Source organism: Malania oleifera, chromosome 5, assembly GCF_029873635.1.
Source record: "Malania oleifera isolate guangnan ecotype guangnan chromosome 5, ASM2987363v1, whole genome shotgun sequence".
In the NCBI taxonomy this organism is placed as follows: Eukaryota; Viridiplantae; Streptophyta; class Magnoliopsida; order Santalales; family Ximeniaceae; genus Malania; species Malania oleifera.
Window position 1 is genome coordinate 104,793,513 of NC_080421.1, and position 10,776 is coordinate 104,804,288.

The following is a 10,776-nucleotide window of genomic DNA, read 5'->3' on the forward strand; positions in this document are numbered from 1 at the left end:
TGACTCCCAGGTGGTTCGGTCGACCGAGGTCAAATGACCTGTAAGGGGTCGGTCGACCGGGACCGGGTCAAATAGTTGACCCGGACCGGTTTCTGTCGACCGGGCCAATTTGAACTGTTTGGCTCGGTCGATCGAAAGTGCACCAAGTGTGCATTTCGGTCCCGAATTGACCCAACTCAATCAATTTTAAGTGCCTAATAAACATATGTGCATATGTGTGTGTCCTAAGGCCACTTGGGGTCCAATTTTGAAGACACCGAAAAAGTCCGGTGTCGGTCGACCTTCGGTCGCCCGAAGGTACACTCTAAGGTCTTTCTATGGTTCGGTTTGAGCTTACAAAGTAAATCATTCATGTGATGTGTGTGAGCTTATTACAAACCAGTACCCTAATTACTATTACAGACAGCCTAATTACTATTACAGACAAAATTCACTTAGAGATATTACAATTGGGAATATGAAATTGTCTTCAAGCTTTCACGTGCCCTTGAATGTATGTTAGTATAAACCTGCACATAAACTGGATATTTATTAAATACAATTGAGTTTGTCATTATCAAAACCAGGGTGTGACCTATAAGGTCAACAGTAATCAATAATAATAATAATAATAATAATAATAATAATAATAATAAAAGTAATAATAAAATAAAGATAATTAAAATACTACTACTACTACTAATAATAATAATAATAATAAATAATAATGATAGTAATAAAAATAATAATAATAGCAAAATAAGAATAATATTAATAATAATAATAATAAACACTAAAAATAATAGTGATAATAAAATAATAATAAAATAAAGTAATAATAATGAAAATAAGAATAGACCTCTTGTTCTATCTGGTTAGGGTAAAAATAGGGTGTCTACAGGTACCATGCTCAATATCATAACCATCCATCAGGGTTCACTACTACATACTCGCAATCATTATGCAGTATTGACATTTCGTCAATCATATTCTAGTATATCATAATTCAATTCAATATAAATATTCTCATCATTTTCTGTGTACATTTCATCATCTCGTAATAATATATGTCATATTTCACGTATTTTCACATTTTCCCAAAATACTCATATTAGTAATTTGTAGAAACTCATTTCTCATGCAAATAATTTCCACTCACATATAAATACCACATTTCATTATTTTTCACTAATCACATCAATCATTCTTATTTCAATATTTTCTGAGAAAATACCCATAGTTATATTTCACATTTTTCAACCCATGTCATGTGCCACACAGTTTTAATCTAATATTCATAATATATTAATTTTAGACTCCGAAGCATCATAAATTAATATTACTCAAATGCCACACAATTTATCTGATATTTATATCATAATAATTTTAAGGAAAAATACCATATGCTCATTTTCATATATTAATTCAAACGGTAATTTTAAAAATATTGCGATAATTTATTCCACTTACCTGACTTACTGAGAGTCTCCTTAGAACCCCAAATCCCGCGCCCTTGGCGCCAGAAACTCAAATCCTACAATTTGCATTTTCCCCAGATTAATTAATTCATTTCCTCAAAATACTACCCATCTAGTCTTCCCTAGGTCCCATGTACTCTAAATTAACATTTAAACTAATAGTTGACACCCCCACTTAATTTTTTGAATTTTGCCCGCGGGTCTCAAAATTACACTCTCGGTGCTCACCGGGGCCCTAAATTTTGAAAATTCTACTTCAACTCCAGATGCTCAACATATTAGCATTTTTAAATTAATCCTAGTTAATTAAAAATAAGCCCCTTAATAGCTCCCGTACCCCAAATTTGGGGTTTTGCCCACGACGACCCCATGAGAATTTTGTCCTGCTAGACTTGTAGAGAATCATCCATAGATTCTCGTGGTGGTATCCGTTCGTCAATCAGGCTTATAATTTGTAAGAAATTAAAGAAAAATGAAAAATTGGCTTACCCAAGGAGATACGTCTACGCCGCTCCTACCATCAATTCGCTCCGATAGAAATGATAGCAGCGGAGAATGGAGCTCAACGATATCTTCTAATTCTCGATCGGGCAAGAATCCACCACGTAACTGAGGAGTGCGGGAGATAGAACGAGAGGAGAGAGAGAGAGAGAGAGTTCATAGAACTTTTGGGGGGGGGGGGCTCTGTTGCGCTAATTCAGAAAGGAACATCCTGAAGCTTCAAGCTTTAGGATGATCACTTATATATATATATATATATATATATATATATATATTAATTTAATAATAATAATAATAATAATAACAATATTTAATTAATATTAATAATAATATATTTTATTAATAAAAAAATTTAATTATTTTTTTTATAAATCCGATTAATTAATTAATTAATTTTTGGAATCACTCTACCAATCTTGTATAGCCCTTTTTAGGATTATTATATTCTCCCCTCCTTATAAAATTTCGTCTTCGAAATTTGCTATTCCCCTACTTTCCATCCTTAGCGAAAATACTTCCAATTTTATTAATTACCCTCACTTATGACGAAGGAATACCGTGGTTGCAACGAGGGTTCTGGGAGATTACAACTTTTCCAAAATTCTCCCAAAGCAATTCATATTTCAAAACTAAAAACTCTATCTATCCTACGTTACATTATATAAATAAAAATATATACAATATTATTCCTTTTCACTCCGACTCGCTCAACTCTAAGCTCCACTAAATAAGTGTCGATATCTCTAACGGATCTGATCCTCTAGTTCCCAAGAAGCCTCCTTAATGACATGATTGCACCACAACATTTACACTAGTGGAATCTTCTTTATGCGTAGCTCCTGTTCCTTCCAGTCAAGAATTTGCATTAACACTTCCTCATAAGCTAGAGTATCACCCAACTCCAGTGCTTCATAGCTGATCACATGGGAGGGGTTTGTGATGTATTTCCTCAGCATAGAAACGTGGAATACGTCATAGATCCTAGACAGGACCGGTGGTAATGCCAATCGATAGGCAACTGGACCCACTATTTCAAGAACCTCGAATGGTCCAATATACCTAGGGCTCAGCTTACCCTTCCTCCCAAACCTCATAACTCCCTTCATCGTTGCCACCTTCAGGAATACGTGATCTCCTATGTCAAACTCCAATTCTCGCTAACGAGTATCTGCGTAACTTTTCTGCCGGCTTTGTGCTGTCCTGATCCTGTCTCTGATGAGTCTGACTTTATCCTGAGTCTACTGTATCAGCTCTGGCCCCAATATTTATCTCTCCCCAATCTCATCCCTATAGAATGGAGATCTGCACCTCCTGTCGTATAATGCCTCATACGGTGTCATCCCAATGCTGGCCTGGTAGCTGTTGTTATACGCAAACTCGACTAGTGGCATATACTGTATCCAACGACCTCCAAGGTCCAGCACATATGGTCACAGCATATCTTCCATAATCTGTATCGTCCTCCCCGTCTGCCCATCTGACTGAGGATGAAAAGCTGTGTTGAATGATAACTGAGAACCCATGACCCCTTGTAGACTCTTCTAAAATTGAGATGTGAGCCATGGGTCTTTGTCTGAAACTATGGACATTGGGACGCCGTGGATCCTAACTATCTCCTGGATATATAACTCAGCCAATCTGTCCATGGAGTAGCTAACTCTGATCAGCAAAAAGTGGGCAGTCTTCGTCAATCGATCCACCACTACCCAAATAGCGTCCTGTTTATGCAACGCCGACGGTAATTCCGTGATGAAATCCATCGCTATATGCTCCCACTTCCACTCAGGAATGTGGAGTAGTTGCAATGATTCCATCAGTATCTGATGCTCAGCCTTCACTTGCTGGCACGTTAAACACCGATCCACATACTGGGCTATCTCCCTCTTCATGTTGCTCCACCAGAAGGACTCTCGAAGATCCCTGTACATTTTAGTGCTACCTGGATATATAGTATACAGGGACCGATGTGCTTCCTCCAGAATAACCTTCTTGATCTCAGGATTGGTAGGAACACATAACTTAGTACGAAACCACAAGGCTCCATCATCTGAGATACTGAACTCTGTTTCCTGACCATCCTGTACCTTCCCCATAAGCTCTACTAGTTCTGCATCATTTCTCTGGGCTGCTTTAATCCTCTTCGGTAGAGTTGGATGCAACACCAAGTCAGCAATAAACGCCCAGTGATCACCCTCTACCAGCTCCATGCCGAGCCTCTTTAGATCCATCTAGATCGGATGCTGAATCTCCACTGCAGACACAGATGAATCCACTGATTTTCGGTTCAAAGCATCAGCAACCACATTAGCCTTTCTTGGGTGGTAGTTGATAGTGCAATCGTAATCCTTTATTAGCTCCAGCCATCTCCGCTGCCTTATATTTAATTCCTTCTGTGTGAAAAAATATTTTAAACTGTTATAGTTAGTAAATATCTCACACCTACCCCCACATAGATAGTGCCTCCAAATCTTTAATGCGTAAACAATCGCTGCCAACTTTAGATCATGGGTAGGGTAGTTCTTCTCATATTCTTTTAACTATCGTGAGACATAGGCTATCACTCTCTCTCGCTGCATCAACACGCAACCAAGCCCTTTATGGGACGCATCATTGTAAATTATGAACCCCTCTTCACCTAAAGGAATTGTCAATACAGGCGTAGTGATGAGTTGCTGCTTCAATTCTTGGAAGCTCTGTTCACATTCATCAGACCACTCAAATTTCACTCCCTTCCTAGTCAATCTGGTCAATGGGTCTGACAGTCTAGAGAAGCCCTCAACAAACTTGCGGTAGTACCCAGCCAATCCCAAGAAACTCCTGATCTTGTGCACATTCTTTGGTCGTACCCAGTCTACTACCGTCTCAATCTTACTCGGATAAATAGAAATACCACCCTCTGATATAACATGTCCAAGGAAAGTAACCTGTTCCAGCCAGAACTCGCACTTCTTGAGTTTCGCATATAGCTTCTTCTCTTGCAACACCTACATCACTATATTTAGATGCTCCTCATGCTCCTCTGGGCTTTTCGAATAGACCAGTATATCATCAATAAATACCACCACAAATTGATCCAAATATTGGAGGAAAACCCTGTTCATCAAATCCATAAACATTGTAGGAGCATTCGTCAAACGAAATGACATAACTAGAAATTCATAATGGCCATACCGTGTTCTAAATGCCGTCTTCGGAACATCTTCCGCCATGACTTTCACCTGATGATACTCGGAGCATAAATCTATCTTCGAAAAGATCTATGTCCCCTGCAACTAGTCAAACAAACCATCGATACGCGGGAGCGAGTATTTATTCTTAATAGTTACTTTGTTTATTTCTTGATAGTCGATGCACAACCTCATCGATCCATCCTTTTTCCTCACAAAAAAAACCGGTGCTCCCCAGGGTGACACACTGGGCTGAATAAATCCCTTATCTAACAGTTCTTGCAACTACTTTTTCAATTCTTTCAGCTCTGTCGATGCCATTCTATACGGCGCCTTCAACATCGATGCTGTCCTCGGAACCAGATCAATAACGAACTCTGCCTCATGATCAGGAGGTAGTCCCGATAATTCCTCAGGAAATACATCAGGAAAATCCCTCACCACTAGGATATCCTCCACCCTCATCTCCCCTTCTGATACCGCCTTCACACAGGCTAAATATCCTTGACAGCCTTCTGATAACAATATAAGTGCCTGAATAGCAGATAGTAACTGAGGTGGGGTGCGCACACATGATCCCACGAATCTGTACTCTTGTCCCTCTAGAGGTCTAAACACTACCTCCCTCTGATGGCAATCAATGCTGGCATAGTGGGCAGCTAGCCAGTCCATTCCCAATATTACCTTAAACCTATGCATATTAAGAACCACTAGATTTGCTGACAAAGACCTCCCCTGAATACCCACTAGACTGTCTCTGAGTACCTTTCTACATATCGTTACAGCCTTAGTCGGCGTAGCAATAGACAAACTAATATCTAATTGTTGAGGCTCAAACCCACACAACTTAACATATTCTCAGGTGATAAAAGAATGAGTCGCCCCATAATCAAATAAGACAGTAGTTTTAAATGATAGTATTGAAACAATACCTGTCACCACATCTCCTGCTGCCTCAACATCTTCTGGCGTCAGTGCAGAACTCATGCTGGAGCAGTATTCCTCTGCTGTCCACCTCGAGGTGCCTGATTGCCTCCTATATATGCTCGAGGAGAAGCCGCTATCACTGGTGGTGCCTGGCAGATTCTCGTGATATGTCTAGGATGGTGGTACTGATAGCAGACAACCTCCTTTGCTCAGCACTCTCTTGGATGCCTACTCAAACATCTGGGGCAAGGAGGGAGCATCTGTCTGCCCTATATTGATCGCTCTCCTCCTCTCTGTTGTCGTCCCCCTCTGCTATCATATCTCCTCCACGACCCTTGACTAGATCTTGCCTGAAAATCAGAAGGCGCAGACCTCTTCCTATGGCTCTGTGCTACTGGGCCTCTCTATGTGTTGCTATCAATCACTGTACCTTGTCCACTATCTCTGAGAAGGTCTGAACTCGGAAGCCTACCACCTGCTCATACAGATTCTTCCCCAGGCCCTCTTCAAACTTCCTCGCCTTCCTCTTCTCATCTGGCACCATATACGGGGCAAATCGGGACAACTCAACAAATCTCTCTGCATACTGCTGCACCGTCATAGACCCCTGTGTCAGATACAGAAACTCCGATGCCTTTGCACTCCTAATCATAGTAGGAAAGTACCGCTCGAAGAAAATCTCCCTGAAGCAACTCCACGTCATCGCTATAGGGTCAGGCCTCTGCTCCTCAAGTAATCTCGCTGACCTCCACCAACGCTTTGTATCCTAGTCAATTTAAATGTAGCAAATAACACCTTTTGCTCATTTGTACAAGAGAGGACTACTAGTATGTCCTCTATATACTGAGCCTAGTGCTTTGCTACCAGTTGGTCCTCTTCTCTAGCAAAATATGGGGGTCGCATACACGTGAACTGCTCGATCGTGCAGCTCGGCTCCCCCGAGCTCTTGGTCATCTCAGCTATCACCTGCCGAGTGACGCTACGCAACACTACGTCAGAGTCTCCACCATCCACATTGGAAGGTCCTACTCCATCACCTCCTGCACTCGTGTTACTATTCCCCGGATCCATCCCGCAAAGGATACAACTAATCTCAACACACAATTACTATCACACAACCCATACACCATTATAACTCATAAATTATTCTTCTATCAACATCCTTAATCCCCACTAAGTATTTACCCCTACCACTCAGAAACAAGACCCAGGGGTAGTGTAACGACCTGCTTAATTTCCATATTATATATATTTTTTATACTATAATATATAACATGCTCTAATACCATTCTAGGAGTAAACCCAATCATTATCCTAAGCAGCGAGAAGCAGAAATCACATAGACATAACCATATGAAAATATATATACAATACTAATACCATACAATACTAGAGTACTACATGTTTCCCAAAATATATACACATATATCGGTTTCCCCAAAATACCCTCAACTATGCTAGGATATACAAAAATCCTCCACAATACTCACTTCACTGACAGGGCACTACTGAAGCCTCTCTATCTGCTCGCCTGGTCTGCTCGCCTACCTGGATCACCTGAAAAATGATTCAACACTAGATGAGCCAACGTTGAGTAAGACGAAATATGCTATTACTAGTGTGTGGCAAATGAGCTACAGTTTATTAAATTCTGTTTTCATATAATCATGTATAACTGGATACGTAAGTAAAGTAGAAGAAATAAAATACACCACCTTTTCCATGTTGCTTAACATAACAGTATTGTAGGTTACTATTCAAAATACTTACAGTGTACATAAATATGTTCTATGTTTCTATAAATCTGTACATACGTAATAGTAACTGAAAACTTTCCTTGTGGATAACTGTGTGTCATGATTTAACCCCTTATGATAGGGTTGTGCGGCCCGTAGGCGGGATCTACATTGGCTGGCCGACCAGGGTAAATCACTATACTCTATCGGTCTGATCCGCCCACCTCAACCCATATCTGATGGGGAGCCTGCCCATGTCAAGGGCCTATGTAATTCACCTACTACCACGTATTATCTAAATAGGTGGTTGCACTCATAACATAACATAATATCTGTAGCAACGATACCGTGCTCTGTAACTACATAGTCCAACAGGGTCAGATACTATAAAATATATCTTTATATATAACTATCTGATTTACCATGATTCTGAAATAAACGTAATAACCATGATGCTACATAAACTGTACTGTAATTCATACGTCGTAATACTAAGAATTGTTTAATCATAACACTGAAACTGCATAATCATAATACTGACATTCGTATAATCATGGTACTGAGATTCATAAAATCATGGTACTGAAATATTATAAAATCAGGATACTGAAAAATCGTAAAACGTATCTCTGTACTATATTCATATTCACAAGCCACACCATACTTTAATACATAATTTTCATAATTTAATAAGTTGTATAATATTTTAAAAATACCTAGCATATCATATTTCCCTTACCTGATTACTGGAAAGCTCCTATGGTATACTAGCCTAACACCCATAGGGCCTCCTACACAACACTCTGAAAACAACATTTGCCAGAACAAAATATCAGTATTTTTTCGCCTATATTATTTCCTATAATTGTCATAAGGCCAAAAATGGACTAAAAGGTCTTACCCTGAATTTGGGATGAAATCCAACCTCATTTCACCAACGATCCATTCCAGCAGACTTGTAGAGAACTTCATTAGGAGCGTCGTGGTGGTTTTGGATCGTCGATTTGGCGATTGGTGGGGCCGAAATCGAAGAAAGAAATGAGAGAGTTCATAGGAGAGAGAGAGAGAGAAAAGCATTAAAACTGAATAAAAATCCGAGTTTTCACTATTTATAGGGCCAAATTCGTTGACGAGACATATCACCTTATCGACGAGTCCTTCATTAAATTCGTTGACGAAATTCAGAGTAGCCCATTTTTCGCTCGGTAGTTTCTCGTTGACGAAATCTTGCCTTCGTCGATGAGGTCTTGAAGGCCTTCATCGACGAAACCTTGTATTCGTCGAAGAATTTCCTTATGCACTCGTCGACAAAATCTATTGCCTCTTTCTGTTCCTGTTTCCATTTTTCTTCCTCTTTATTATTAAAATAATATTATTCTTCAAGCCACCACAGGTAGTATCCATGATTTTCCTGAAATCGTCACCCCAAGAAAAACACAGAAGCAACCCCGGTACTCCTGTCCCTAGGCCGCAAGATAGAACCCTAAATTCTCACCTTATCCTCTAACAATCACTAACTTACATTTCAATCTACCCATCTCCTATTTCCCTTAAAAACTACTCCTATACTCTGATATAACATTCTGCTATTTACTAAAGTCTATAGAACCTAAGAACCTAGGCTTTGATACCAAACTGTGACGCGCCGATTTTCGTACAATTTTTTTTTCAATAATAAATAAATTTTTACACGTCATCAACAACATCCATAAATCGGCCACGTCAACAATCTTACTATCATTCATACGACCCGACCCGCACTGGGTACTGGGTAAAAAATTATTTTATTTATATAACCTAACAACAGAAGACAGTATATTTATAACATCCAGAATACAATACCTAGAGTATCAACATACATAAATACAAAATACAATCTCATATCCAAAAACAGTACAACCCTAGGGAATCACACCTCCCTAGTCCAAACTCACATTGTATACCAGGGTCCCAGCTCCCTATGATCACAGAGCTCTATCACCAAATCTATCTCTGTTTCCTGAAAAATTTAGATAATTTGGGTGAGACACATCTTAGTAAGAAGGAATAAATTATTTATAGTGTGTGACCATATGAGTTCAGTTATAACATGCTTTACTTTTCAAAATAATATTTCATCTGAGAAAATACATTGGCAAATATATTCTCATAATCACATAGATATACAACACAAGCTTTTACAAGCTTTAAAATCATTTCTCAAAATCAATCATTCCAACACATTTTTACCTGCGAAGTTCCCGAGAATAGGGAAGATTACCCGCCCATACAGGTAGCTTCCTTTTACCCTAACACGTAATGCAGTCGAGTATGGTCACATCTGATACCTATTAGGGCACTCACCTTACTCCTGTTTCCATTTTCCTCCCTTTTTATTATTAAAATGATATTATTCTTGGGTCATTACATTGTCCCCTCCTTATAAAATTTCGTCCTCGAAATTTACTATCTATATTTCCTTCTATCATCTTATAAAGGCAAAATAGTCTACTTATTTTATTACCTACCCTCACTTATGGTGGAGGAATATCGTGGTTACATGGGTAGTTCTGGGAGGTTACAACCATAAAAGAAAATTTTTCCCAAAACCAAAATACTACCTAACCTATACTCTATATTATAATTACACTGGACTAAAAAAAAATAAAATTACCATCTTAGTTTATACATCAATACTATGATTCATCAAATAAATGGGGATATTTCCGTTTGATTTTATCTTCAAGCTCCCATGAGGCTTCTTCAATCGCGTGGTTTCTCCATAGAACTTTTACTCATGGTACCTTCTTGTTGCGTAATTCTTGTTCCTTCCTATCTAAAATCTGTACTGGAGCTTCTTCATACGCTAAAGCCTCACTGACTTCCAATTCTGCATGGCTGATGATATGGGAACGATCTGGGATGTATTTCCTTAGCATAGAAACATGAAATACGTCATGAACTCGAAATAAAGATGGTGGTAAAGCTAGCCGATAGGCTACCGACCCA